The 26,960-nt window shown below is 32.6% G+C and overlaps 1 long non-coding RNA gene across 4 annotated transcripts in view; it reads right to left on the bottom strand.

Moving 5' to 3' along the window:
• LOC143223039 (uncharacterized) overlaps positions 1 to 26,960 on the bottom strand; it is a 111,904-nt gene that overhangs the window by 13,233 nt on the left and 71,711 nt on the right. For 3 of the 4 annotated variants that reach the window (XR_013012629.1, XR_013012628.1, XR_013012626.1), the window contains 2 exons: positions 10,020 to 10,228; positions 4,202 to 4,430 (listed from right to left, as the gene is read on the bottom strand). This is a non-coding gene — a long non-coding RNA (uncharacterized LOC143223039). Of the gene's footprint in view, positions 1 to 4,201; positions 4,431 to 5,151; positions 9,299 to 10,019; positions 10,229 to 26,960 lie in introns of all 4 variants that reach the window. The other variant, XR_013012627.1, reaches the window with a different exon arrangement.

The following is a 26,960-nucleotide window of genomic DNA, read 5'->3' as shown; positions in this document are numbered from 1 at the left end:
GTAGGCAGAGCACTGGTAGTTCATTGTGTAACCTTGTTCTTAATTTCAAAAGGAACAATATTGTTCATGCATTATAGTATTAATAAAGAAACGATAGCAGGATATATCATAAAGACGTATTTTGATTTGAATATATTAAATATGATGTCAAAGAATAGAGTTCTCTTTAGAACTGAGGAACATCTTTCGAGATGGATATCAGTTTGTTTTTAAAGAAACCTATGTAATTTTACTCTCCATTTAGACTCAGTTGTTGTCATAAAGACATTTGAAATAGTTTTAACTTTTTTCGGGGTTACATACACATAATTACATGTAATAATGGAGAGAGAAAAATACATGCGTTGATCTTGTCTTTGTGCTTTATCACGTATTCATTGAATTCTTCATGAACCAAAACACATATCAAGCTATTCACACACATCCTTTTATGACACCTAGCTCACGAGTTTCTCATTAATTCCCATTAAAATGAAATACGTTGGTCCTTACTGTAACCTTTTTCTTGATGTATGTTAACCGAATATTAGTCACTTCCATCTAGCTACAGCTGTACTTAATCCTGGAACAAGATTTATATAAATACCATGAGTAACATTGAATCATGTGTGAGGAGAAACATCAGCAGAGAAGATTTACACCTTTAACATTATATTTTCATAAACCTAATAAAATATATGCTTAAGAAAAAATACCCTCTACAATTTGTCATAAATTTTAATTAAAATAAACTAAGAGTACTTAAGAAATAACCTATGTCATTATTATACGTCTTTTACAAACTTATACACAAGTTTATATCAAAATTGAATCCTTCATCCAGTAGTATAGTAATACTAAAAACCGGGTTTCAATACTTGTGGTGGGCAATTCACAAATAGCCTATCATCTAGCTCTGTACTTAGCTTCAAACAATTATAACCGAAAAATTTCAAGAGCAGCCTAATGGTTAAAGAGTGATTGATAAGTTCAATTGAAAGTTAATTTTATGTAATAATTCATAATCAGATTTTTGTATAAATGTAGTCGTACCTCGTTTATAAGATATAATGAAAAACTAAATGTAAAGAATAGACACCGACGAAGCAAAGCAATAAATATAATGTGTATTTTCTTATAGTAAAGCCACAATGGTCTATCTGTTGTGTCCACCGAGAGGAAATCGAACCCCTAATTTAATATTGTAAATTCGAAGGCCTATCGCTGTCCCACGAGGGGACAATAAATTAAAATAAAATTACTCTGGGGATTGGCACTTTATGGTCACTAAGATTCAGATATAATTTTGAGCTACCAGTCTCTTGTTAGTTCAATGTTAAGTTTATGAGCGTACAACGTTAAAATCTGGGGCTCATTTTACCGCAGTGAATAAAGTGCAAATAACTTAGAACTCTTCAATCAGCAACCCGAAACGTTTTTCACAAAGCCGTGCTCAGCCCACTTAGGAAATACGAAAAGAAAAAGTGAGAATAAAACATTAAACTTCTTCAGGTAAACAGATGATAGTACAGAAACAGAAGGACATTTTATGTATAAGCAATTGCGTGAAATTAAAATGAAAGACACGGGGAAATTTTCCATTTTTTTCGGAAGTAAACAGATACAACTAACAAAGAAATTGTTGTTGCTAATTTTGACTTGAATTATTGGGGTTATAAATACGCACATAAATCTAAATAATTAAAACAGTTTGAAAATGGAGATATTTGTAAAGTAAAAGCCAATTCAAATTTTACTTGCGTAAGTGCATGTATTTGTTCAGGAAAGGGACTTTTAACTGACGTTCAAAGATAATCCATTTGATTCTGCATTAAGGGAATAAACAACAAGACTGTTAAATTTATAATCCATAAACAGTTCTCATAAAACATCTGAAATGGACCCCTGTTTGTTTGTTTGTTTTTGAATTTCGCGCAAAGCTACTCGAGGGCTATCTGCGCTAGCCGTCCCTAATTTAGCAGTGTAAGACTAGAGAGAAGGCAGCTGTTCATCACCACCCACCGCCAACTCTTGGGCTACTCTTTTACCAACGAATAGTGGGATTGACCGTCACATTATAACGCCCCCACGGCTGAAAAGGCGAGCATGTTTGGTGCGAAGGAGATGCAAACCCGCGACCCACAGATTATGAGTCGCACGCCTTAACCCACCTGGACATGCCTGGCCCTAAACCCCTGCGGGTCAACTGTAAGTTTATGGACTTACCACGCTAAAATCCGGGGTTTTATTCCTGGCAGTGAAAAAAACACATACCTCAGTACAAAGCTACACAATAAGTTACCTGCGTTTTCTTCACCACCAAAATTTTCTACGAAATTTAAAATAATTTCAACGTATAAATTTATCCTTCTAGTTTTGAAAAGAAATCTCTTAATCTACTTACGATGTTTAACTACTTAGTTACTGAACGATTTGATACATGTACATTACATTGCATAAGAGGTTTTCTGATTAACATTAGATGTAAGTTGAATAATAAAGAAGTAGCGAAGAAGGACTGTAGGTAATTGAACATGTTAAAGATAAAGAAGTAATGCTCTTTACCTTTGAAACCCATTCTAATTAGTTGATAACAAAGACATACACAACAAATAGCTCCTAATAAAGTTTTCTCTCTGTGACAGTCATGCGTAAAACTGACGAAAACCAAATATCCCGTAGCTCAGCCAATTAGAATCAAGAACTTTTGTTCACGTTATTATTAAGTTCTTTATTTCACAAGTTTATTACACAAAGGTACATTTTAGTTGTGAAAGTAACTCTAGTTTTAGATATTACTGTGTATGTATTGTTTACCTAATGAACAATAAAAATTAAAAATTCTTGTGTCCATTTCTTGCACACTGAGATCCCGTGACTTGACAAAACACTAAACACAAGAACCCAGACAACAGAAAAGTCCAACATAAAATTACTAATACAAATATTATGTGTGGTTTTAGTTTATATAATACCATAATTATAATAATAAAGACACGTACTTAAGACACATACATCTCTTTGAACGATCATTGTGATTACCGAATTAAATATCGAGCTTCTAAGTTCAAGGCTCTCCTGATGTTTTCTTTTTTTTTTTACTTTACCCTCTTCAAACAAGTTTGGTATGTACAGGATGTCTGTTTGCGTGGCTTCTCTTTAATGAGTTTCGCCGTCAAGTACATATAACTTTGATTTCCATACTTGTAATTTGATTGATTTATATGAACTTAAAAGTCTGTACTTCATAATTTATGGATTTATAAAACCACAAATAATTTTCAGTATTTGGTTAAAGGTTTCTAACTGTCAATAATTTTGAACTGAAAGACTAGAAGAAAAACAGGTAATCACAAGCACTAACTATCGACTTTTGGATTTCTCATGTGCGATCGAATAGCGAGATTTGGTCGTTACGCTTATAGAATATGAGGCCTGATAACAAAAGCACTTTCATAAGTAGATGTCTCTCCTTAGGCATTGAATTGGCGTAATGGCTTTCGTGCCCAGAATTTCATTCGAACAGCTAGGTTGTGGTTCACATCCAACAGCTGTATAAACGCACTCAGCACTTTGGGATCTGGCTGTGCTCTGAGAGTGATGGTCAAATCAAACTATTTAGCTAGTCAACAATAACCTAAGATTTAGTGATGGGTGCTGTTAAAATTATTAGGGGTTATACGCAAATACCCTTTATGTAGCTTTAGGTGAAAATTCTAAATCAAATAAAGAACTCTTATTTCTTCAGGGATAAGCTGGGAATGAGAAGAAAGTACATAGGGTGAAACTTAGTGAGGTGATGTATCCAGTATCAAAGTATTGGGCATATTTCGAATTATCTGAAAACTGTACAAGGTTAACAGCCACAGACTGATATGATGGCTCCCCAGTTACTTTGTTATAAGGCTGTGCAAAGAAATCGCCTTTTCAATTTTATTAAAGAACATTCTACTATGCTCCTTCAAGACATACATTAAACGCTTACAGTCTGTTTGCTGAGAGGTATTTGTTAGTTTTTATGTAATGAATTGTGTCTATTATACAGTAGGAAATTTGTGAAATGTTTGAACGTTTTTTTGTGTTCACAAAATTATTACTGAAGCTCTTACCATTAATTATGCTCTGTTAGAATTTATATGCTTATTTACAGACATAAATATATAACAGTAGAGGTATGCATGGCTAAAAAAAAAGAACCATCAAAAATTGAAAAAAAAAAAACCTGTTGTGTGAAGGACACGCCACCTGGGGAGTTTGACGCCAGCGAAGGTCCGTGACTACATCGAAGAAATGACTTTCAAATGGATTGTGGAATACGTGGAATTATTCAGGACTGTTTGCACACTTCAAGACAAGTTCAATGTCAAGAAGTTCTGGAGTGTTGCATAAGTCTTCATTTATCCGTCAATCCCAGGTAAAAGTGACAAGGATTCTGATATAATACGTCAAAACTGAAAAATGAAAAGTAAAATTAATCAACATAGTCTGAAAGAGATAAACACATCCACGTGATGATTAAATACACACATAACAATAAAATATGTAGATGGACAATGAGTTTTCAAGGTGATTTACCATTAAATATGTATTACATAATTCTTATTAAGTTATTTAATGTTTAAATACACGTAAAAATTCGTTCTGAATACAAGGTTATAAAAGTGGAAGGGTACAATTTGGTATAGAGGATTAGGACATTCACAATATTTTTTCTATTCGTACTCGATCCATCAAAGACTATTCTAAAATAAACATTTTGTTTGCATAAACTTAGCAATTAGAAAAAAAACAAAAAACACATTTCGTCTTCTACCACAACAGAAATCTTGAAACTTCACAAAATAAGTAATTTTTTTATCCTCCAGCAATTTCATTCCAGTGTACCGCAGCCCACACATGCACACAAACAAACTGCTAAAGGAAATATGAACATTAACATACAAAAGTAATCGTGCATTAAAGATTCTCTACGCCATGATATGCTTGTACAGTAAAATTCATTCTGGAGGAAACTGAAGAATGGAATTTTGGAATATCCATGTTTGGACTCGAATCTGATTAAACCTAATGCACATTAGTAGCAACCCATTTAGATAATGTGAGCAACTATCGTTTAGGAACTTTTATGAGGGGCAAACAACTTTAAACAATGGTGGAAAATTTACTTATTACCTGAAAGTTTCCGCCGTTTGTTTGCTTTATCCTATTAATCAGAACATCGTGTTTCCAACATACGGTCATCCGTTTTCTCTTTACTGTCCAAAGTGTTGTTTCATTGCCAGAGGCGACACATTTAGGACCTGTATAATTGATTCACGGAAAATTCCTGACCGTTTGACATTACAACGCTACTATGATTAGCTTTATAGCTAGAAGCTTTGTTACAACTTTTTATTTGACGAGACTATTAAACAATGAGAGACGAATGAAGAGAAATCTCACTATTCTTCAACGAGGGGAAAATATTTGCACAGCACAGAGTTTGTGAGAGCAATAAGACTCTAAAACAAATTCTTCAAGCCAATCCGAAGCAATGTCCTCATACACAAAAAGACAAGTATATAACTACAAAATAGAACCCTTTGACCATAAAAATTCATAGCAGTGAAATTGGGTATATTTCTTGGTTGAATTAATAAGTAACAAATAAGGATATAAGTTAATGTAAGTCCACGTTTCCAGCCGTATTCCAAAGATAATGGCGACCGGAAAAACTGGAAACAAAGCATTATCACTCATTTATGCATACATAGTTGGGTATTAGTAAAGTCTTTTCACTTATTTGTCTCTTTTTAATTATTTTCTTACTTGAAAAATAATAAGTGAAGAAATCCTGTCTTTTTCATCTTTACATTGGGTTTCACGTAAAAATAATTTTATAAATCTGTATTTTCAATAGACACATAAGCTCTGTGTTTATTTTATGTAGAATCGAAGGCACGATTTGAAATGTTCTTCCAGTAATGTATTAAAAGCATTTGTTATTTCCAATAACGCTTGGTAAGCCTCTCTATTATTACATTATACAGGTTTCTACTTTTTGCATTATTTTTCCCTAATGATTGTGTAGATTATCTCAAGAGTTCTTTCTTGATTTATTATTGAAAAGTTAATACCATGATACGTAATTATTGAGTTGGATAAGATGTGAAAATTTTCGAAAATTTAAAAATATTTTTTACTCAGTATTACTTTCGTGAAACATTTCAAATCAGATTTGTTATATATGTAATATTTTTTTTTCAATAAGCAATGTGTACACATTTATATGATTTTTGTGTAGCTTTTTTAAACGTGAGATTTCAGACTCTCGAATGTAATTATACCAAAATATCAGGTTCGGCAAGAAATGATTAATAAAGTTGCATGTGTGTTGGTGACGTGTATTTTCAGTACTGTATAAGTAACCTTAAAATTATTACTTAAACTTATTGCTTAGAAAATCGGGAAATGTTTTACATAAACATTTAATGTAATTCATTATTACGTCTTGGATCCAAGTTTCAAATATTTCTTCAAGTCTTTATATTAGGCCTAAAGTGTATCACGAACCTTTCTTTAAGTCATTGCAGTTACTGCCAGTTAGGCCTTTTTACGTCTTTGATTCAACTTATGAAATTAAAAATACATCTTCAAGCTGTTACTTTTAGGTTCAAGTATAGAGCACTCTCGTTTCTTCAATACCTCAAGAAAATATCTACGTTTAAGTTATGAAACATAAACACTTGCCTAAACCGTTAGAATTAAGCCTTGGATATTAACTTTAGTGATGTATATATTTATTTGTTCATTCTATGGCTTCTAGGCATGAGATTCAAATTTTATCACAGACATGTAAAAACTTGTCGATTTTTGGACTTATATAAAAGCAAACACATTTTCTCTCTGATTTAAAACGGATTAAAATAAGAAAAAAGTATCTCACATATGAAGTTTTTATTCTTTTAAAAATGGTCACTAAAATCCTATGTCATGATCTATGTTACTCAGATCAGTTGTTGCTTCAATCATGAATAAAAGTTTAATTGTATACGATAGTATTTTAAAACATTTTTTTAAATATTTTATCATCATATAGTTCCCGTGTTTAAAACATCAAAAATATCTCTTCTTTAGTTTATATAGCTGGGACTTTTTTAGTTGGCTATCATTCATGCAGTTGGCACGATAGAAAAAACAGAAACAATTATTTGGTTTTGCTGTCACGTGTGTTTATGCTGTGCAGCCCTCTTCTTGTCAATTACGTGTGTCAGATGCTGGTTGAACGAACATGAACAGGTTGCTTGTCTAACTAGATTGTGTATGATTGACGTTTAATGTAAAGCACAGCTTGTATTATTCTTTTTACTGAAATAGACTCCGCAAGAAACTAAATTACTTGAGTCATTTATAAGCACACAACATTTTGAATTTACAAAACACATTAGCATCATATAGATAAATAAGTACATGCAGTTTTCTCTCTCTAACAAATTGAATATTTACAAAGAATTAAAGTTTTGAATAAGTCAAACAAGTATACTGTTTCCAGAACATCTTATAGAAAAGTATGGTTGAAAGACGATAGATAGTAAAGCATAAGACTAACATTTCTGATAAAAATCACATAAGCTGAAAATGTGTCTTTTCAATTCTTCTGTATTTAGTTGGTTTCTAAATCTTAGGTATGTACAAATAGCATTTCAGATATATCGTTTCGGATAAATTTTTCTCTCATCGTCCAGTTTACCTAATTAGTTCTGGTTTTTAACGAAAGGCTTCTTGTGCGGGCGACTTGTAGGAGAAAAAAGAAAGATCTGAGATGCTTTCTGTTTGGACTTCAAAATAGACAAAGTAAGAGCTGCTGCAGTTTGTGTTTTTGCTACAAATGTTATGACTATTAATTTCGAAAGCTTCAATAACTTTCAGGACTTAAACTATACCTTTTAAAACTTAATACTGTATATATAAAAGCATTTTAGTAAAAAAACGTTTTCAAAGTATCGATGAGAGTCAATAGAGAGGTATTTCGGGGAACATGTTAAGCAATATAAAATTATTAGCATTTTAATTACTTTCAATTATACTGATGAATTACATTTTGCCCGTTATACATTTTTTTAAAAAAACCTTAATTACTTTTAGTTCTTTTGTTTCTGAAGATATATCTATTGCCAGGATGCATTGTTAACTACCATTATTTGTAAGACAGATTATATCACTACTCAGTCATTATTGACCAAAACCCTTATTTCAAACCCATCGAGGAGCACAAGGAACCTTTTCCAACTATTGTCACTTCCCTATCAGAAATCCTTTTTCTTCCTCAAGACAATATTCTTGCATCTGCTTGTGCAGCTCCTCCTTCTAAACATTCCTTTGTCATCCAATCACCACTATCCTCTATACCGACCCATTATTCCTACTAAGTCTTCACTGTCATGTGAATATTTTAAATTATTGCCTAGTGTTTTATAGTGTTTTATTTTCCTACACTTCAAATATGGTTTAAAGTTTCATACAGCTCGTTCATAATCTATGGAAATGTCTAAATACAGCTTTTCTGTTGACGTCCAGCATATACTACCCACACGTAATATAATGTTTATAAAATCCACTGTTATGCAATACTATTTGTAACAAGATGAGCATTGCTTCTCTACGTCTTAAAACTATTATTTAAAACCTTGAGCTGACTGGACAAAAGTAACATTTTCACTTCGCCGTATTTTACTACTTTCCTGAATGATGCATCGTGTGTATTCATGTTACTAAGTAAAAAGTCGTTACTAAATTATTAGCATATGACACAATTGTTCAATTGACAATTCCAATTTACAACTCACAAGGTGCAACATTAACTGAAGTGATATGATCATTTTATGAAGCATGATGAATACAACGCCAGGAATTGAGATTAAGAAGACACCAAAATAACAATACTGTGAAAAATGTCTCATCCACAGAGCTGATCCTGCGTCAAAATTCTCCAATAATATTGTTTGTAACACACTTCAGGACGGGGATCATATCTGTTGTAAACACTGAAGACTATTAGAGTCTCTATACCCTTCAATTTAGGTTACAGTTTTTAATCGACAGAGTTTCTCTTTCTTAAGTTATCGTGGTCTTCTCACCCATATGAATAAAACTCTCAGGATACAATGATAGTTCTATTCTCGTATAATCTTATTGGATCTTTTTATACAAACATATATAAATATAATTTCAGACAACTGCTGGCATAGTCCCACCATTCATTATATTCGACAAAAACCTCCATTACAGCCTCATGCAGTGTTTTTCTTCGCCACTCCACTTTTTTATTTCGTGAATATACCTATTAAAGAGAAATAGTATTTATGCAGTGTCCTATGAATGTTCAATAAACAGCCCAAAATCATATTCTGGTGGTTAAGAGATTAAATGTGGTAAAAATATATATAATTCTATGGATTCCTCCATTTTTTCACAATATTGACATAGATTTAAATTACTGACTAACAATATTTGCTCTCCCATTTATTCAATCACACACATCGTGACTCTAATACAACACAATCCCTTAATGAAGCCAGTATTCTTACAACCTTAAACGAACCAGTCTCACAAACTCCCAACGATACCCTCTGGATTTTGATATTTCAGATCACTTTTCCAGATTATTTAATACTACCCTATATGAATATATTATGGGGAAACCTTATATATGGATACCATAGTAACTGTAGCTGATATAAATGATTTTACAGAATAAGCATAATGCAAACACCAAGTCTGAATGGCACCACCTAAAGACATTTCTCTATTGACCATCCTTCACGAAAACTGTTACCCATAGCTGAACATCTTTACAACATATATATGATTCGTTTCTGAAAGGTAAACTTTGACATGTTGTTTTTCCTATGGAAAACTCAGTATATTTACACTACGAGAAAATAATTTTCTTATAACTCTCTTAGTCTTCATTATTGGTTATGTAAGAAAGAAAGTTTTGAACCCATGAGGAACATTTAGCTTCTGTTTTGAGATAATATCCAGTATTGTAAAATATATACCTTTTATCCTTTATCTATAGTCAGTGCATTCAGAATTTTCACCTCATAACCGAAGAGAAGACTTAATCCTCTGCTGGTTGGCGAGCCTTACTGGATGAAAAGAAATGACAAGGGGCGTGTTCTTTTTCCTCTTATTGCCCAGCAAAATTGAAGAGTTCTAGTGCTGAATAAAAGTCTTTTTGTGGCACTAGCTTTTACACACGTTTGATCTGAAATAATAATTGATAAACTGAAAATAAAGTGAAAAATAATACATAAAATTTTGGTGATTTTTACCAAAATGTTATATCTATTAATATTTTAGAAATCTGATGAGTAACGAATAATTGAAATTGTGCATGCATTTCAAGCATTATTTGATGGACATATAGATATCGGATTACACTGAACCTTTAGCTTTCCTCAACTTCATCGTTGTTCCAGCCATTTGTAAAATCTATACCAAGTACTTCAGTTAGCAGTTAGAAATAAAATAAAAATATAAATTTCACAGGAGGTCATGTATTTTTTAGTTTCCTTGAACCTCCTCTTACTGATTGTTGCTCTTATGTCAAACATGTATTTTGACATGTACTGTACTAACTGGATTTTTTTTTAAGGATTCACACCCAATACCAAATTATACCATCATTCGTCATAACATTATTTTGAGCTAACAATTAAGATAACCGAAGGAGGCCTACTAGAACGTAGCTCATTCGTTGAAGAACGTGATCTACAACAGATTCACATCCTACCGCCAGAGCATTTGAAGTGCCAAATTCTAAGTTCAAATTCATCCCGAATATGTTTTAGTTGTGGTGAAAAAATATTTATTTATGTGTGTTTTTATATAAGCACGCTTTATACATTATGCTTTATGTAAATAAGAATGCAAGATAAATCATTGCTCGGTTTAAATGTTTTTCAAAAATTAGTTGTTCTTCACTTACTGTGTGAAAAACTTGAATTGTGGCACCAAATACGATTTGGTCTTTATTACTTTTGTATCATGCTTTCATATTGTTCGTATACTTTTAGTTGAACGGAACTAGTACAGTGTTTTGAAGCAAGTATGGTTTGAGTCATCGTGTTTACATCAGTTCCTGTTTTCAAACCAATAACGCAACTGAATCTAAAGAATAATGTTTTTAAAGTCCAAAGCTCAACTTAGTACAAAAAAGGTAAAAACGTTTCACTTTCAGCTAGTTAATCTTTTATAGTTATAACCTATGACACTGAACGCTGAATGAGAAGCGATAATAATTATTTTGAGTTAACCAGTTTTTTTACCTTTATAGTGCAGAATGAAAATATATATTTCCAGCTTTCGGAAATCTTCTTCGAGCAAACGTTTGCAAGTAAAGAAGAAAATGACACTTGATGGTAATTTCACGGATTTTTTAACGATTCTCCGTAAACAGTGTTTGAATTTGACTACCACGTCAAGTTAACAGAACCAAATAAAAAGCGTGTTTTCTTTGCTTTAGAGGTCAGTACTTACAATACATTATTTTATTTCCTTGTTAAATACTGATCCGTTGAATCATTAAATAGCTTTGAAAATAGAGCTAAGACATTGTTGTTATTATAAAACCGTAGAAAATTCAGGGTAAATGCATAAGCCAAAGTTCTGATCTTTATCAACAGGTATGCAAATAACCGATTTATAGTAGGAACAGGTACGAGGAATATGAACAATCCATTCCACTCTGTAAAAGTAAACTAGTACACAGAAACAACAGTTTATCCCTCTCTATAAACTACCACGCTGCACCGATAGTTAATCTTACTCTATTACATTAAACTAACACAATGTAGAAAAGTTTCATCTATATAGGTTAGCATTCTTCTATAGTAGGTATCTGTGACTTGTTGGCGACAAATACGAACAATAAATGTACAGCATAAAATCCTTTGTTTTAAATAATATATTTAAAACAAGTGAAACATATATTCGAAAATTATTTACACTATAGAATGTCAGTTTTTTCTAAAGCTCTAAATATGTGTTTTTTTATTTGTCAAGAGCCACACACGGTGATTCAATTACTTTAGAATCCAGTTGACAAGGCAAATTGTTTTCTTTTTATTTCCTTACTATGCAATCTACAACAAATCCATTCCTGTTATGTTATCTCGTGATTTACCAAAGTTGTATCTCAATTTTTAAATAATTGTCTCCTTTATTCAAAGTCCACACAGACTGGTTCAATTACTTTAAAACATCCTTTATTTTCTTTATTTATACTAAACCGTGGAACTCGTTTAAAAATATTCCCTGTTAATGCTAATTCCTCACACTCTGGCTAACTTCAGCTTTCCTAACGTTTTTCTAACTGAGCTCACTTGATCGCTTATATTTATATAATGTTCAGTAAGACCTCAAACGTTTCGTAAACTACACAAACAACGCTATAATATAACAATACTCGCTTAAGGTAACGAGAAAATCTTGGCGTCAAAAATAATACAACAGTTGAACTACACAAACATTGTACGATTCTTACCAACCCCTGCAACCAAATATACCATAATATCACCTTTAAAATAATTACTTTTAACTTTCTTATTATGAAAAGTAAATTATCATTAAATGCTAAACCATCAAACAAACCAAATAATAACCCTTAAACCAAACAGTCTTGTATAGCCAACACACTACACAAAACGTTTATTTCACTTCATAACAATAAATAAATATTGTACAAAAAGTCCTAAACACTCTATAACAGTAAACTAACACACTGTGCCAATAGTCTCTCTCATTCTACAACAAAAATCTAACACCCTGTGCATAAAGTCCATCCCGTTTACAATGATATCTACCAAACTGTACCAACACTCCATACCATTCTATAACAGTAAACTAAAACACTATACTAACAGTACATTCCATTCTCAAACAATAATCTAACATAATGTACCAACAGGCCATCCAATTCTATAACAATAAGCTTAGATAAAAGTTTATTTAAAAGTATTAAAAATCTATCAAGCTGTATACCAATAAGTTAACACACTGTATCAACAGTTCATCCTACTCTATAAACATAAGCCAACACACTTAAATAACTCTTTTTATGCCAACAGTCCATCTTATCTACAACAATAAAATGAAACACTGTATCAACAGTACATTCTTTTCTATTATAATAATAAGCTAAAACAACGTAGCAAGAGTCATTTCCGCTCTATAAAAATACGTTAACATACTGTACCAACAGTCTATCCTACTGTATAACATAAACTACTATACTTTATCAAGTACCTCTCGTTACCAACAGTTTAACCTGCTCTAAAACATATTGTCAACACTCCATCCCACACTGTAATAATATATCAAAACGCACAGTCCCTCCCGCTCAATAACAATAAGTAAACACGCTGTACTAACAGTTCATCCCACTACATAAAAATAAACCAACATGCTTTATCAACACCGTTTCTTTATCAACAGTTTAACACAGTATATAGCAGTAAACTAACAGAAACTACCAACGCTCAATACCACTCGTTACACAGTGAAATAGCATACTGCACCAAATAATTCATCCCATTCTATTACATTAAACTAACACACTGTACCAAAGAATTAATCAAATTCTATAATAACAAGCTAATACAATGTACCGATAGTCCATTCCACTATATAAGAGCAAATTTACACGCTAACAACAACTCATCCAACTTCTTAACAATAAAGTAACGCAGTGCGCCAAGAGTATATCCTATTCTATAACTACTAACTAACAGTATACCGGTAGTACATCTCAATTTCTAACAACAAAGTAACACACTGTACTAACAGTCCTTCCGGTTTTTTATAAAAAAGCTAACACACCTTACCAACAGTCCATCTCACTCTATTAATAAGAACCAACAAGGTTTGTTAACTCTCTCTCTCTCTCTGTACCAACATTCCATCTCACTCTATTAATAAGAACCAACAAGGTTTATTAACTCTCTCTCTCTCTGTACCAACAGTCCATCTCATTCTATAAGAAGACGCTGACGCTTTACCAAACTCTATAAATATGAATAAACCAACATACTTTGTCAACGCCCTCTCTGTACCAATTGTTTAATAATAAACCTACTTTTTAATAATAAACTGATACATATTACCAATTCTCCATCTTTTTCTGTAACAATAAGTTAACACACTGTACCAACATTTCATCTCACTCTATAAAAGTAAACTAATACACTGTATCAACAATCAATCTCACTCTATAACAGTAAATATCACATTATACCATCGGCCCATTTCATTCTATAATAATTAGCTAATACACTGTACCAATAGTTAATCTCTATAATAATGAGCTAAAACTATGTACCAGAAGTCCATCGCGCTCTGTAACAAGTTTACACACTATACCAACAGTACGTTCCATTTTATAAACAAAACCTCATGTTTTTATTATCTGCTTCCTCCTATGCTGACAGCTTAATACATTATAAAAGAATAACATATATTATCCACACTCTATTCCATTCTATAACAGTAAACTAAAATATTGTACTCTATAAGTCCACCTTATTCTGTAGCAGTAAGGTAGCACACCATATAAACAGTTCATTCCGTGTAAAAACAATAAGATAACACACTATGATAACAGTCAATCCAAATTTTTAAAACATAATTTACTGAGTTCCTCTCTGCACCAACAGTTTAACCTGCTCTATAACAATAAACTACCATGTATTATCAACACTCCACACTACAACGAAGTAGCATGCAGTACACACAATTGTCCTTTTCATTTTATAACAATAGGATAACAAACTGTGCCATCCCACTCTATATAAAATGAACCAAGATACTTTATTAACTCTCTAACTGTTAATACAGAAAGATTGCTGCTACGACATACTGAGTTATTGTTACACAGTGTTAGTTTCTTGTTAGAACGATATAGATTGTTGTTATAACAAGAAACTAACACTGTAAAACAATAACTCAGTACGTTTTAGAAGCAATTAATGTCATTCTAATAACAAATTACAATGTAACAATAATAATTCATTTTACTGTAAAAGTAGCCTTACAGGCTATATCACTTATATATTTCATAGTAACAACTGGTTCTTATTTATACAACCCCATTCACTGTAATACAGAAAGATTGCTGCTAGGACGTACTAAGTTATTGTTACACAGTGTTAGTTTCTTGTTAGAACGATATAGATTGTTGTTATATTCACTGTAATAGACCCTCAACCCTTTACTATGACGATTTATTTGTGTGTTTTTTAATTTCGCGCAAAGCTACACGAGGGTTATCTACGCTAGCCGTCCCTAATTTAGCAGTGTAAGACTAGAGGGAAGGCAGATAGTCATCGCCACCCACCGCCAAATCTTGGGCTACTATTTTACTAACGAATAGTAGTTTGGCCATCACATTATAATGCCCCCACAGCTGAAAAGACGAGCATGTTTGGTGTGACGGGGATTGAAACCCGTGACCCTCGGATTACGAGTCGAGTGCCTTAACCACCTGGCCATGCCCGGCCGTTACTATGACGGCACAATTTGTTGTAAAACAGCTCAACTGAATACACTGCAATATTAGTAACTACTGCAACAGCAATCAACATTTCTGTTACAGCGTCCCAACTTGTATCACTGGAAGGTAAAAATAAATAGACTTTTAATTGTTTTACTTTATTTTTGCAAAGAGTATATAACAAACTACAGTCAAATTTCGTAATTTCAAAAGTAAATGTTGTAAGAAGAAAACAGATTGAATGACAATAATAATGAAAGATTATTCAACTAACGCTATTTTCTGCATATTAGAATATTTAATAACAACTATTTACAGAACGAAACGTTTTTGTTATAAGGCAAAAATGATTGCATATTGACACAACTCGTTTCATAATCTGTCGATTTTATTTTAAATACAGATGGGCCGAGCGCGGGCCATTGATGAGTGTGATAGTTCGTGAAATTCAGGTTTCGTTATTCGAGTCCCTTTATCTCCAAAAAAAGAGAAAATAAAAAAGTGTGGACACGAGTACGTTATAAGAGTGACGGTCAAATCCTACTCTACGATCTCACCAGATTAATTCATAAGTTGACGCCAGACTGCGTTTGTTTGTCTATCATTCAAAATTAAGAACAAGTAATGCAGGTGACCCTTGTGTAGCTTTGCCCGAAGTCCAAGAAAAAAACAAAAATCGAAGTATAAACACTGATTATAATTGATAAGGTATCTTAATTAAAGTGTTTACACACAGTAAAGTGATTTTGGAAATGTCTTAAATCATATATTTCATTCCAGTTTTCACTTTCATCCGTGCTTGTTTTCGTTAAATTCGGTTTTTATGAGCAGAAAATGAGGTTGTGATTTGGAAAGCCACTACATTGGTCAGTCCTTTTCCTTTGCTAATTTCTTCTAAAGATGTTATTGTTATTTTTAATATCATCTTAATAGAAAATTAATCCTAATCATAAAATATCAAATCTCGTAAACTAAATTTTAACAGCTATTAGAGGCTGTCCCTATTTATAATTGTATATTAGGATACTTCACTCTCATAATTTTAAAGGTTTCTATACATACATTTTCATAAAAACTCATGGACTGTGCACTAACAAAATACTGCGTCAAAACCCCATAAAATAAGGAATAAGAACCTGTGCTAACAGCTCTACTAGTGTAACTATGGCAAAAAAAAAACACCACACAAACAGTTCGAGAAGGCTTAAAGGCACAGACAGTTGTGTTTCAGTTCAAAATACGTACGTGCTTGTACTTTGAACTAACAGATTAAATCTAACCACAATATACCCTATATCATAAAAGAATATTTCACCTTGACAACAAGAACCTTTACTTTATTATTAGTCTTGGAAGGAACAAAACTAGTGATTGTTCTCGTCCACATATGCTTTTATAGCCTCATGACAGTCAATCAGACAACTTAAAAGCATAGAAGAAAAATTTAGTAACGTAGCCCAGTTTACCCTTTGTATATCCAAAGCAATGTTTTTGAAGCTTGTAGGCTTTATTTAAACCTTTCTCACTAAGACCATTGTTGAGAGTTTTGGCGCTCACTCCTTTTTCTCCTTTTATGGAATTTCAGTAATAGAGAATAAATTAAATATGTATCAGTAGTTGTTTCCACTCAGTAAAATAAAGTGTTGTTAGTTATTATGAAATTGTAAGCGAAATACAAGTCAATTAAACATACTATTCCTGGTAGACATTTTAGCCTTTTTTCAAAGCAACACCAACTCGAATAACCTTGAACAAAGTTTCTGTCTGACGAAGTACATATTTTTCATAAAGTGCACACTTCAGTGCTCCTGTGCTTTGCTTGATATATGGACCAATAACTTGTTTGCCTTCATTAAAAACCAGACACCTACCGAAGAGAATTTCATCTAAAATTCAAATATTCTAGCCTAATTGATGAGGTTATAGGTTTGCCTGCGAAGGTCTTGCACAACCAGTGAAAAAACTTATATTTCACAACGTTAAATAATAATTATTGTATTGAATGAAGAGCCTTAACGATGAAAACGAAACCAAAAGAATTTTAAACATTCCTTTGCATAAGGTCTTTTTAAAAAAAATACAGCAGTAACAAAATAAAATAAGAGTGTAGTGGTTGATATAGGCTTAAAGTAATGCTTCCTTAGGCCAACTTTATTTGTAAATTCAGAATAAAGTTTCTTGCGAAGACTAGTAAATAGACAGTGTAGCTTAATGATCGGCAAGAGACATGTGGTTGTTAAGAACTCTGACTTTAGTTGATAAGTATTTATCAAAAATTGATACAATTTCAGTAAGATTTCCGTTGTTCAGCAAGTCGCTAAGAAGGACTACAGTGAGATCTGTTTTACAAGAAGAAAATAATATAACACGCAGACACAGATAAAACTGGTGTAGATGGATTATGATAGATAATTATGCCAATTACTGGCTAAAAATACATAAATATAAAACATGTGCAGGTAAAAACAGACATGTAAAAACGAAGACAGAGAGAAAGGCAGAAACCACAAAGATAAACTGTTGTAAATAGCAAATAAACGTTAATGAAATCTATATTTATACTTTCGACAGGGCTTAAAATGCGGTTAATATTTAGATTTGATACAATTATTGTTTGTTGTTTTTTTTTGTCATGGCCTCAGCTCTCTGTCCAGTGTTAGTCCTTGTATTTCAATGATTTTTTTCTTTTTTGTTTTAGGATTTTCTCACAAATTTACACAATAACTACTCGCGTTAGCTGACCCTATCTCTAAATTGATAGGCTAAAGGTCTACGAACCGTCAACTGTTAGACTGCTTTTCTTCTGATCAAACAACTGGATCTGAACTATCATTTATAAACCACATAGAGTGGTGAGAGTTTTTGTGGCAAAGGGACGCGAAACATGTGTCCTCAGATTCACACTAACTACTAGTCCATGTGACACGATGATACATATTTTACTAATTTATATTCTTAAAACATTTCACTTTTTTCATTAAATATTTTAGCATTTCCTTTGTTTATGCAACATAATTCTGTTTAGTCACTTCTCGTGCAATTTAACGATAACGATAAGGGCTTCAGTGCTTCAATTCAACATGATTTCACTTCATCTCTTCTTCTACAGCTTAATGATAACAACTTCACTGTTACAATGTCAAAACCATTCTATTTGGGCTATTCTTCTGCGAGTTAACTATAACGATAACAGCTTCAGCGTTATAGCGTCAACATGATTTGTTTCTTAATGCAGGTGCATCAAAATAGAGCATGCGTTTAAGTTGTACATTGTTCTCTGTTTTGGCACCAAATACATTGCCATGAATCCAGTTGCTTAAAATACAAAAAAAAAAAAAGAGACAGCAGATAATGGCAATGGGATGATACGTTTATCGGAAACTCGATAAAAAAAAATAACTGCATACATTGTCTGTTTGTTTTCTTATAGCAAAGCTACATTGGGCTATCTTCTGAGCCCATCGAGGAGGAATGTAACCCCTGATTTTAGCGTTGTAAATCTTGTTGTAAGACAACTTGTTTAAATCATAAAGCCTATTTCAAACACGTATTTTGCATATAAAGGTATATATAAAGTCATGTATAAAAATAAAAATGAGGCTTAGCAACAACACGTTAAAGAAAAACAAAATTATAAAGGCTGCCAAGACAAAATGGGTATTTTATTTTATTAAAAAGAAAAGGCCACTTTATCAAGATAGAATTTTGTCATCACCGATTTAAGGTTAAAGTAGAAAAAAAAACGCCGGTCTCAGCCACTTACAACAGAAAAACAAATGTTATGGTTAGCACAGAAGCTTATCAAGAATCATATTTAATCAGGCTTACCTAAGTTTTTGATAATGTGTAGATTAACAGGTTAAATATTACATTTATCCATGACTATTAAAATGTATAACATTAGCAATAATTAATTTACCAGATACAGTGAAAATGAATTTAAATTTTAAAAAGATATATTTGAAACTAGCTGATAAAATACTCAAAGTACCTAAATGAGGCTTAGAGTCGAAACTATGATGGTAGTTAAAAAAACGAAAATAAAAGCTTATGGAGAACTTATGTTTCGCCCCTAACTATCATAAATTATGCAGTATATATAAATTTCATAATTTAAATACTCTTAAAATAATGTATTAAAATACTTAAGTGTTATTGTTTTCTTACAAAGGGTATGATCACTAATTTGACTTTACAAGCCATTCAATTTAATTTTTAAAAGATCAATGAAAAGAAAAACAAGTGTCTAGAGTGGCATTTAATCCTAACGGATCTACTGTGAAATATAGGAAATTATTTGCTATTTTTTCCAAAACTTTGATAAACGTTATGTTTTAAAATTGTTTCCTATTGGTGAAATCTAATAATTCTCAGAACATATCTTTACATTATGTGCAAAACAACAGCTACTAATATTTACACACGTTTGTTTAATAAGCGTCTAACATAATGAAACTTAAGCAAATTTCAATGCGACGTAGGTCGTAAACATAAAACAATTAGACCAAAATATTTTTGTTAAGAAGCGTACTGCTTATAATCTAACTCTGATAGGAGATATATTACAGTATTTGTAGCAATAACAAAAGTATCTACGAACTTGGCCCGGCACGGCCAAGCGTGTTAAGGCGTGCGACTCGTAATCTGAGGGTCGCGGGTTCGAATCGAAGTCGCGCCAAACATGCTCGCCCTTTCAGCCGTGGAGGCGTTATAATGTGACGGTCAATCCCACTATTTGTTGGTAAAAGAGTAGCCCAAGAGTTGGCGATGGGTGATGATGACTAGACTGCCTTCCCTCTCGTCCTACACTGCTAAATTAGGGACGGCTAGCGCAGATAGCTCTCGAGTAGCTTTGCGCGAAATTCAAAGAAACCAAACCATCTACGAACTATAGCAAAAATACAGCTTGGCTGAGGATACTTTAATGTTATTGTAGTTGGTCATGTTTTAAAACTACTTTATATGTCGAACTTCAAATTCATATAAACTGAGCTTCTTGAAGAAAACCAACTATAAAGTATTTATATACATCTAGCTCTTTAAAGACCTACAAAGACTTTCGAGTGTAAGCTTATGTCAAATTTATTAAGTAATTGTAAATGTCTGAGTGATATGAGTCCGCCATGTTAGTCTTAGGTACTCTAGTGCCTTATAGTCCGTTAAGTATTGCTTTATGGAACAAATATGTCATTTATTTTCGTTAAAGAAAATATTTTTTACAATCATTTCCTATATTATTTATTAAAATGATTTAATTCATTTATAAAGGTGACTTCATTGTGTTTTTCACTGATAACTCTACTTATTAAGCAGCCAGTATGATTTAATCATAGCGCCATAAACATATGTGATGTGGGTCAAGTTACTCTATTTCACATGTTCCATGTCACACTTTAAGTCAGATGCAAGACCTAGTGTATTATGACACGTTCTAGATTACTTTTTATCAGCAACTACTTCCATTACAAATGTTGAAGGTAAACTAACCCTCAACTGATACCAGATTGCACAAACGTTTACAATGCCTTTCAAATTGGCAGCAATAATAAAGCATTGCAGACCAAGAATACACTTTAGATGGTCACTGCATCATGTATCGTTTAATTCTATCCTGAAATAAGAATTAATACAACTGTTTAACAACATAAATATGTTGTTCATAAGAGCGTCAGCTAAATTTTAAAATGCATAAAAATTGTAAACCTCATGATAATACACCAAAGAAAGATAAACTTCTTCACAAAGTTATAGAATGGTAAAATATATCGGTTTTCAACTGTTACACTCCCCCTACTTTATCTGAATGAAGAGAGTTTCCATGTTATGATAAGTTCTTCTACCTTCAGTTCAAAAGGCTTACCAGGTATGACTTGTACTCTGATAAGCTAATTATATTCACGTTTGGCGGAAAGCAAGTATTTTCTACCTTGCACAATTCGTAAATTTAACTGGCAGTAACTGTTTCACTTCTGTAGTAAAAGCCAGAATTATAGACTAAAGATCAGCAAAGCCTCTAACAGATCAGCAGCTCATTTGGCAGTCTAATATTACAGTCAGTTATTAGAAAAAATTTACTAATCTCAGTGATTTGTCAACAAGCTACATCTCACAGTAAATTTGGCACATGCACTCACCTCTCTACCACAATAATTTGCCTGTCCCAAGTTCCTATTGATGTTCAATACTCAAAGCTTTTATGGGTCGGTGTATATACTAACATTAACCAAACCCTTGAACATAGCAGCCTCATATAATATAGTTAACGGTCAATGAGTACAGCCACTTCATACGTATCAGCTCCTTCGTTTTTTGGATGCTAGAAATAAGTTGTGATTCCAACCAGAAACGAGAGTAAGAGCTGCCTACCAATACATGTTAATCGTTATTTAAATAAAGTGTCTACTATTCAATTAATAATATAGTTTCAAGATTCTTAAACCTGAATATTCATATTTCATATCTTGTCTAATTGAAAGGCCAACTTCCCATAACGCAAATTCAATATTATATTAAACACAAAATCATGCATCAATGCACGGATAAATGCAGAGCTATATTCGTACAGCCAGCAAAAAACTTATAATAATACTACAAGTAAATGTAGTTAATCTAAAATGCGTGAAAAACAATTACTTTCTACAGTGAAAAAAATAACATAATGTTCCAGCAAGGAACAAAATAAGCATTTTCTTTAACATCAAGTAAACACGAGAAACACCTTATTTCTCTGACGGTTTGTTCTGAGGTTAAGCCTATAATAACCTTTATCGAACATATACACATCTCAAAAATGAAACCAAGTTCTTTATTTGCATGAAATATTGTCTTTTTGTGTATCTCAGGTTAGTAACGTAATTGAATAAACATAAGCCAGGTCACCCATAGCATTAAACAAATATGCATCAAGATACAGACATATTTATCTTAATGCCACATATCAATTAACGTAGTGTTTCCCAACCTTTATATGTTGTATATACCTAGTAAGACCTACGTGCCAGCGTAAACCCTGACGCATATAATGTGTTTAAAAACTTCTTAGTGGTTTATGTTAGCAAACGGGCAGCCAAAAGAAATAATTAAAAGGTGGGTCAATAGTATGCGAACGTTGAATGTTGGTGACTATTAGAATACGTTAGCAACCCACTGAGACTGAGGCATGGCGTTTATTTTATTTTTAATGTATTTCCAAGGTTCTCGCGTACTTTCAGAAAGGTCTTGGTGTGTCCTTAGGGATATGCATACCACAAGTTGGGAACCATTGAGCCAATGTATAATATTAGTAAATAATATAATCATTCAGCAGAAAATTTTAAAGACATCAACACCAATACCAGTTGCAAACTTTCTTTGTCAACCTGAAAATGACCTAAGAAGGTCGAAACGTTGTTATGTACTTTATTTTAATGAAACGTTTACTACCCATACCAGCTGTTTTCATAATACATCGATATCAGTTTCAGTTGTTCTTCCTCCATATTGGAATACACACACGGTTTTCGGGTAGCAAAAATAAGCAAAAACTACATCTTCAATAACGATAAAAGAAATAAATGCAATAATTGAAGAACATCAGCATAAATGAACATTTCTCATCACCAATATCACATTTTGTTTTGTTGGCAGTGCAAAATTTACCTGTATATATATATACTGAGTGTGGACAAAAAATGGCCCGCTTGAAAATATTGTTAGTTTCTTATACAGTTTATTAGATAACAAAGAAATATGTAAAACTATATGTTTTCAGAAAGTACTCCAAAGTTCGTAACTATTCGAACTTTTCATGATTTTAGTTACATTTTCTCATAAAACTTGTTGTGCACCTGTTGTAGTTTGTTAGATTTTCTTGTTTCCATTAGCCTACAAAATGATCAAACAAGTTTGTTCTTTTGCAGTAATTAAACGTAAAAACGAAGATCAAAATAACACAATCCAGTTTCACAAGTTAATATTTCGTTTGTATTACCTTGGGTTTCAGTGCTGCTTTACATCAACGTAACATGCTTTCAATAAGATTGTTCAGATATTTCTGAGTGATTGACAGCCATCCTTCTTTGAATCAAAAAGTTCATCTTTCGTGTTTTTCTTGGGATTTTTTGTTAACTGGTTTAACTCAGCCCATACTTTTTCAATCAGGTAGATATCAACAGGTGATTGACCTGACAATTCCGTCACAACAGTTCTCTTATTTCCAAGATATCTTTTAACGACTTTACAACTGCATTGAACCTTTTTGCAGGCTTATTGTAATACAAATATCTAAGAAACTACAGCAAGTGCATAACACTTTTTTTATAAAATGTAACTAATATCATGAAAAGCTCAGGTATTTAGGAAAACTAGTACTTAAAGTAGGATATAAATCATATTTGAACAGACCTCGTCGAGTGCATTCTAGAAATATATAATTTTACATATTTTTCTGTTATCTAATAGAATATACAACAAATTAGCAATATTTTTAAGGCAAGAACATTTTGCCCACCCCTCTATATATACATACATACAGACAAACACAGTAGTCACACGAAGCTACTATGATTTCATCATTAGTACTACCTTGTGTGCCTGAAAAATCCCGCTATCTAAAAAACTCCTACCAAATCTAGCAAACTTATACAGATTCTGTCATAATTTCTACAGCCCACGTTAATGCACATGCTGTATTTGAATGCCTATCTGTTACATTACTGTGTACCCACTAGATCAATAGAAACGTTTTACACTGATGGGGCATGAAATTGGATGACCTATTGTGCAACTCTACACACAAATGTTTGCCAACATTCGCCAAGAAACTTAATTTGAGAATTCCGAAACAAAGGACTGCAAAGTCCTCCCAGCCTATTAGTATTTCAGGATTCCCAGCTGTTGTCAACAACCAGAACCACCTGTCATTATTTAAGATCGTCTCTGATAAAATCAAATTTTCTTTATTTATTTATCTAGCATGTATTGCATTATCTATTAAACAGAAATGTCACTACAGCTTGCTAGACAAGCCAGTCAAAAGTCACAAACCGTTATACCAATATCTCACTGCCAAATATTGTTCAAATAATTGAAAGCGAAAACCATAAATACCTTTTAACCATTGAATTTTCAATCAAATGGGCATTCTAAATACCCCATAATTACATTTATATAACAAAATATTATATAAACATTTTATCACGAACCAACACGCGATAACTTCAAAGCAAATTCCTTTTAGTTACTGTTTTGTTAATTACCTAAACATTCTAACTTCTAATTAAGTGGATAATCCCAGTCACAAAAGATTAGTAACAGTTTCTGAATATGTGTAAGAATAGTTTATCCATTTCTCATGGATTGTCAGACAAGTTTTACCATCATATTCCATCTCATTGGTTACGTTGACACTGTAGAATACAGTGCTCTTGTCACCAAGATAAGCTTGCGATTGTGACTTCAATTCCTAAAGCAACCTGTTCCCAAGAAGTCCATTATTTGCATAGAGCTTTATTTTACTCATGTATTCATGTGCACATCATCTCCCTACTGCTCCTCATGAAAGATTAGTCCAGCCAGAATCAAGTTACAGGCCTATATCAAAAACATATTTAGCCACTAGGCTCTCAAATTTCATTCTTTTACTCTTTTATGATAAAGTTATATTCATTGCACAACCACTCCTTATGTTCTTATAATCACAGTGGTACATCAGAAGTATGTGAAGGATTATACATCAAATCATTAAGAGATATGCTTTTCACTAAACATCAAGAAACCTAAAGAACAACTAGTCAATCACTTTTCAATTGCACGATACAGTATCACGATCTGAACTAATGCTCTTCCCAATTGTTTTGGTCATGGTTCACAAACTTAGCAGTCGTCACCTTGACAGTCTACACTGCTTGTTAAGCCAAACCATCAAACTGAAATCTATATGATAAAGTGTCCATTTTCACTATACACAACAGTCAACACAGTTATGCAAACATGCTGGCTTTTTAGAACTCTCTAACTTGTGAAAATCACGTTATTCAATTGTCTTCCAACACATCACTAATGTACTATGTTAGCATACTGGTAATTGGAGAAGCTTCAAAACATTTGGTAAAGTAATTGATAACCACCAGCATATATACTTTATTTTTCTCAGTTTTTAGCATGACAACCTGCCATTGAGGTTTTCTCTAATGTAGCCAGTTGTCTAATGTGTCAAATATGTGATACAGTATCTGCACAGCCTCTCATTTCTTTTCATGAAGGTAAGAAAAAATAAATGCTTAAATAAATGTTTATACATATTTTCAATAGTACCTGGTACTTCTTGATACCTTCCAATTCTTGCAATGTGCAAAGTTTGAATATCTCTTGCTTTATAACTCTTAAGACTAATAGTTGAGTTACATTATGGTAAGTCATGAACAATGGTTAAACACATCTTTTTCACACAAAATCAATTTTAAAAGTGCTACCTATTATAGACATTAGTTCTAATTTTACCATTTAAAAATAATCGTATTACTCCTCCTGCATGATAAGTAGTGCAAATGCCACGTCTGGATTTTTTCAAATGCTTTACTTGAAATTCCTCTTTGGTTATTCGAAGTGGCTATTGACAAACAAAACTGTCAGCGCTGTCATAGTTTACTGTGACTACTGCTGGAATGGGTTTGATCATCAGAACTGTCATTTTTTTACCAGCAATTAAGTAACTAATCATTCAGTATTTCCGTGCTTTAGCTCAAACAATGTTGCACAATGAGGTTGTATTCTTACAATGTGATTATCCAATGGCACTAATGTCTTCAAGAACTATAAAGTTCTTAATCCTGTCCCCCGCTAGTACAGCAGTAAGTCTACGGACTTACAACGCTAAAATGAGGGGTTTGATTCCCCTCGGTGGGCTCAGCAAATAGTCCAATGTGGCTTTGCTACAAGAAAACACACACATCTTCTTCATCCATTTTGTGAATGAATATTTTACTTGAATAGTAATTGTAACGTTTAACAAATGCTATAAATGCAAACAATTCTATGTCTGTGATAAAGTATCGATAATTAAGAGCTATAAGCATAAAGACTGCACACACCATTACACACTGCAAACCAACTTTATCTGACACATGTATGCAAAATAATTGGACAATCGTGACATATATGAACTTATACAACTGCTTCAGAACTAAAATAATAATTGAATCATGTGTACTTGCAGTGTAAATGTAGACAGAATTACCTACGTACAAAGTGGTTACTTTGTAGAAATAGACCATAAATCAATAGCAATATAATATGAAACTTAGGAAGCTCTAAAAGTTTAGTTCGTTGTGAAACTAGAGCAAATAAGTATCCACTGCAATTATCACACTCCATTACTGCTTACAACACATATGAAAAGCTCCACTTCTATGCACATGCATACACGCTTTTCTGGTGTCAGTTTCAATCCATCAAACACATATTTGATGTG

This window comes from Tachypleus tridentatus, chromosome 8 (genome assembly GCF_004210375.1).
Source record: "Tachypleus tridentatus isolate NWPU-2018 chromosome 8, ASM421037v1, whole genome shotgun sequence".
NCBI lineage: Eukaryota > Metazoa > Arthropoda > Merostomata > Xiphosura > Limulidae > Tachypleus > Tachypleus tridentatus.
This window is presented reverse-complemented; position numbering and strand designations above follow the sequence as displayed.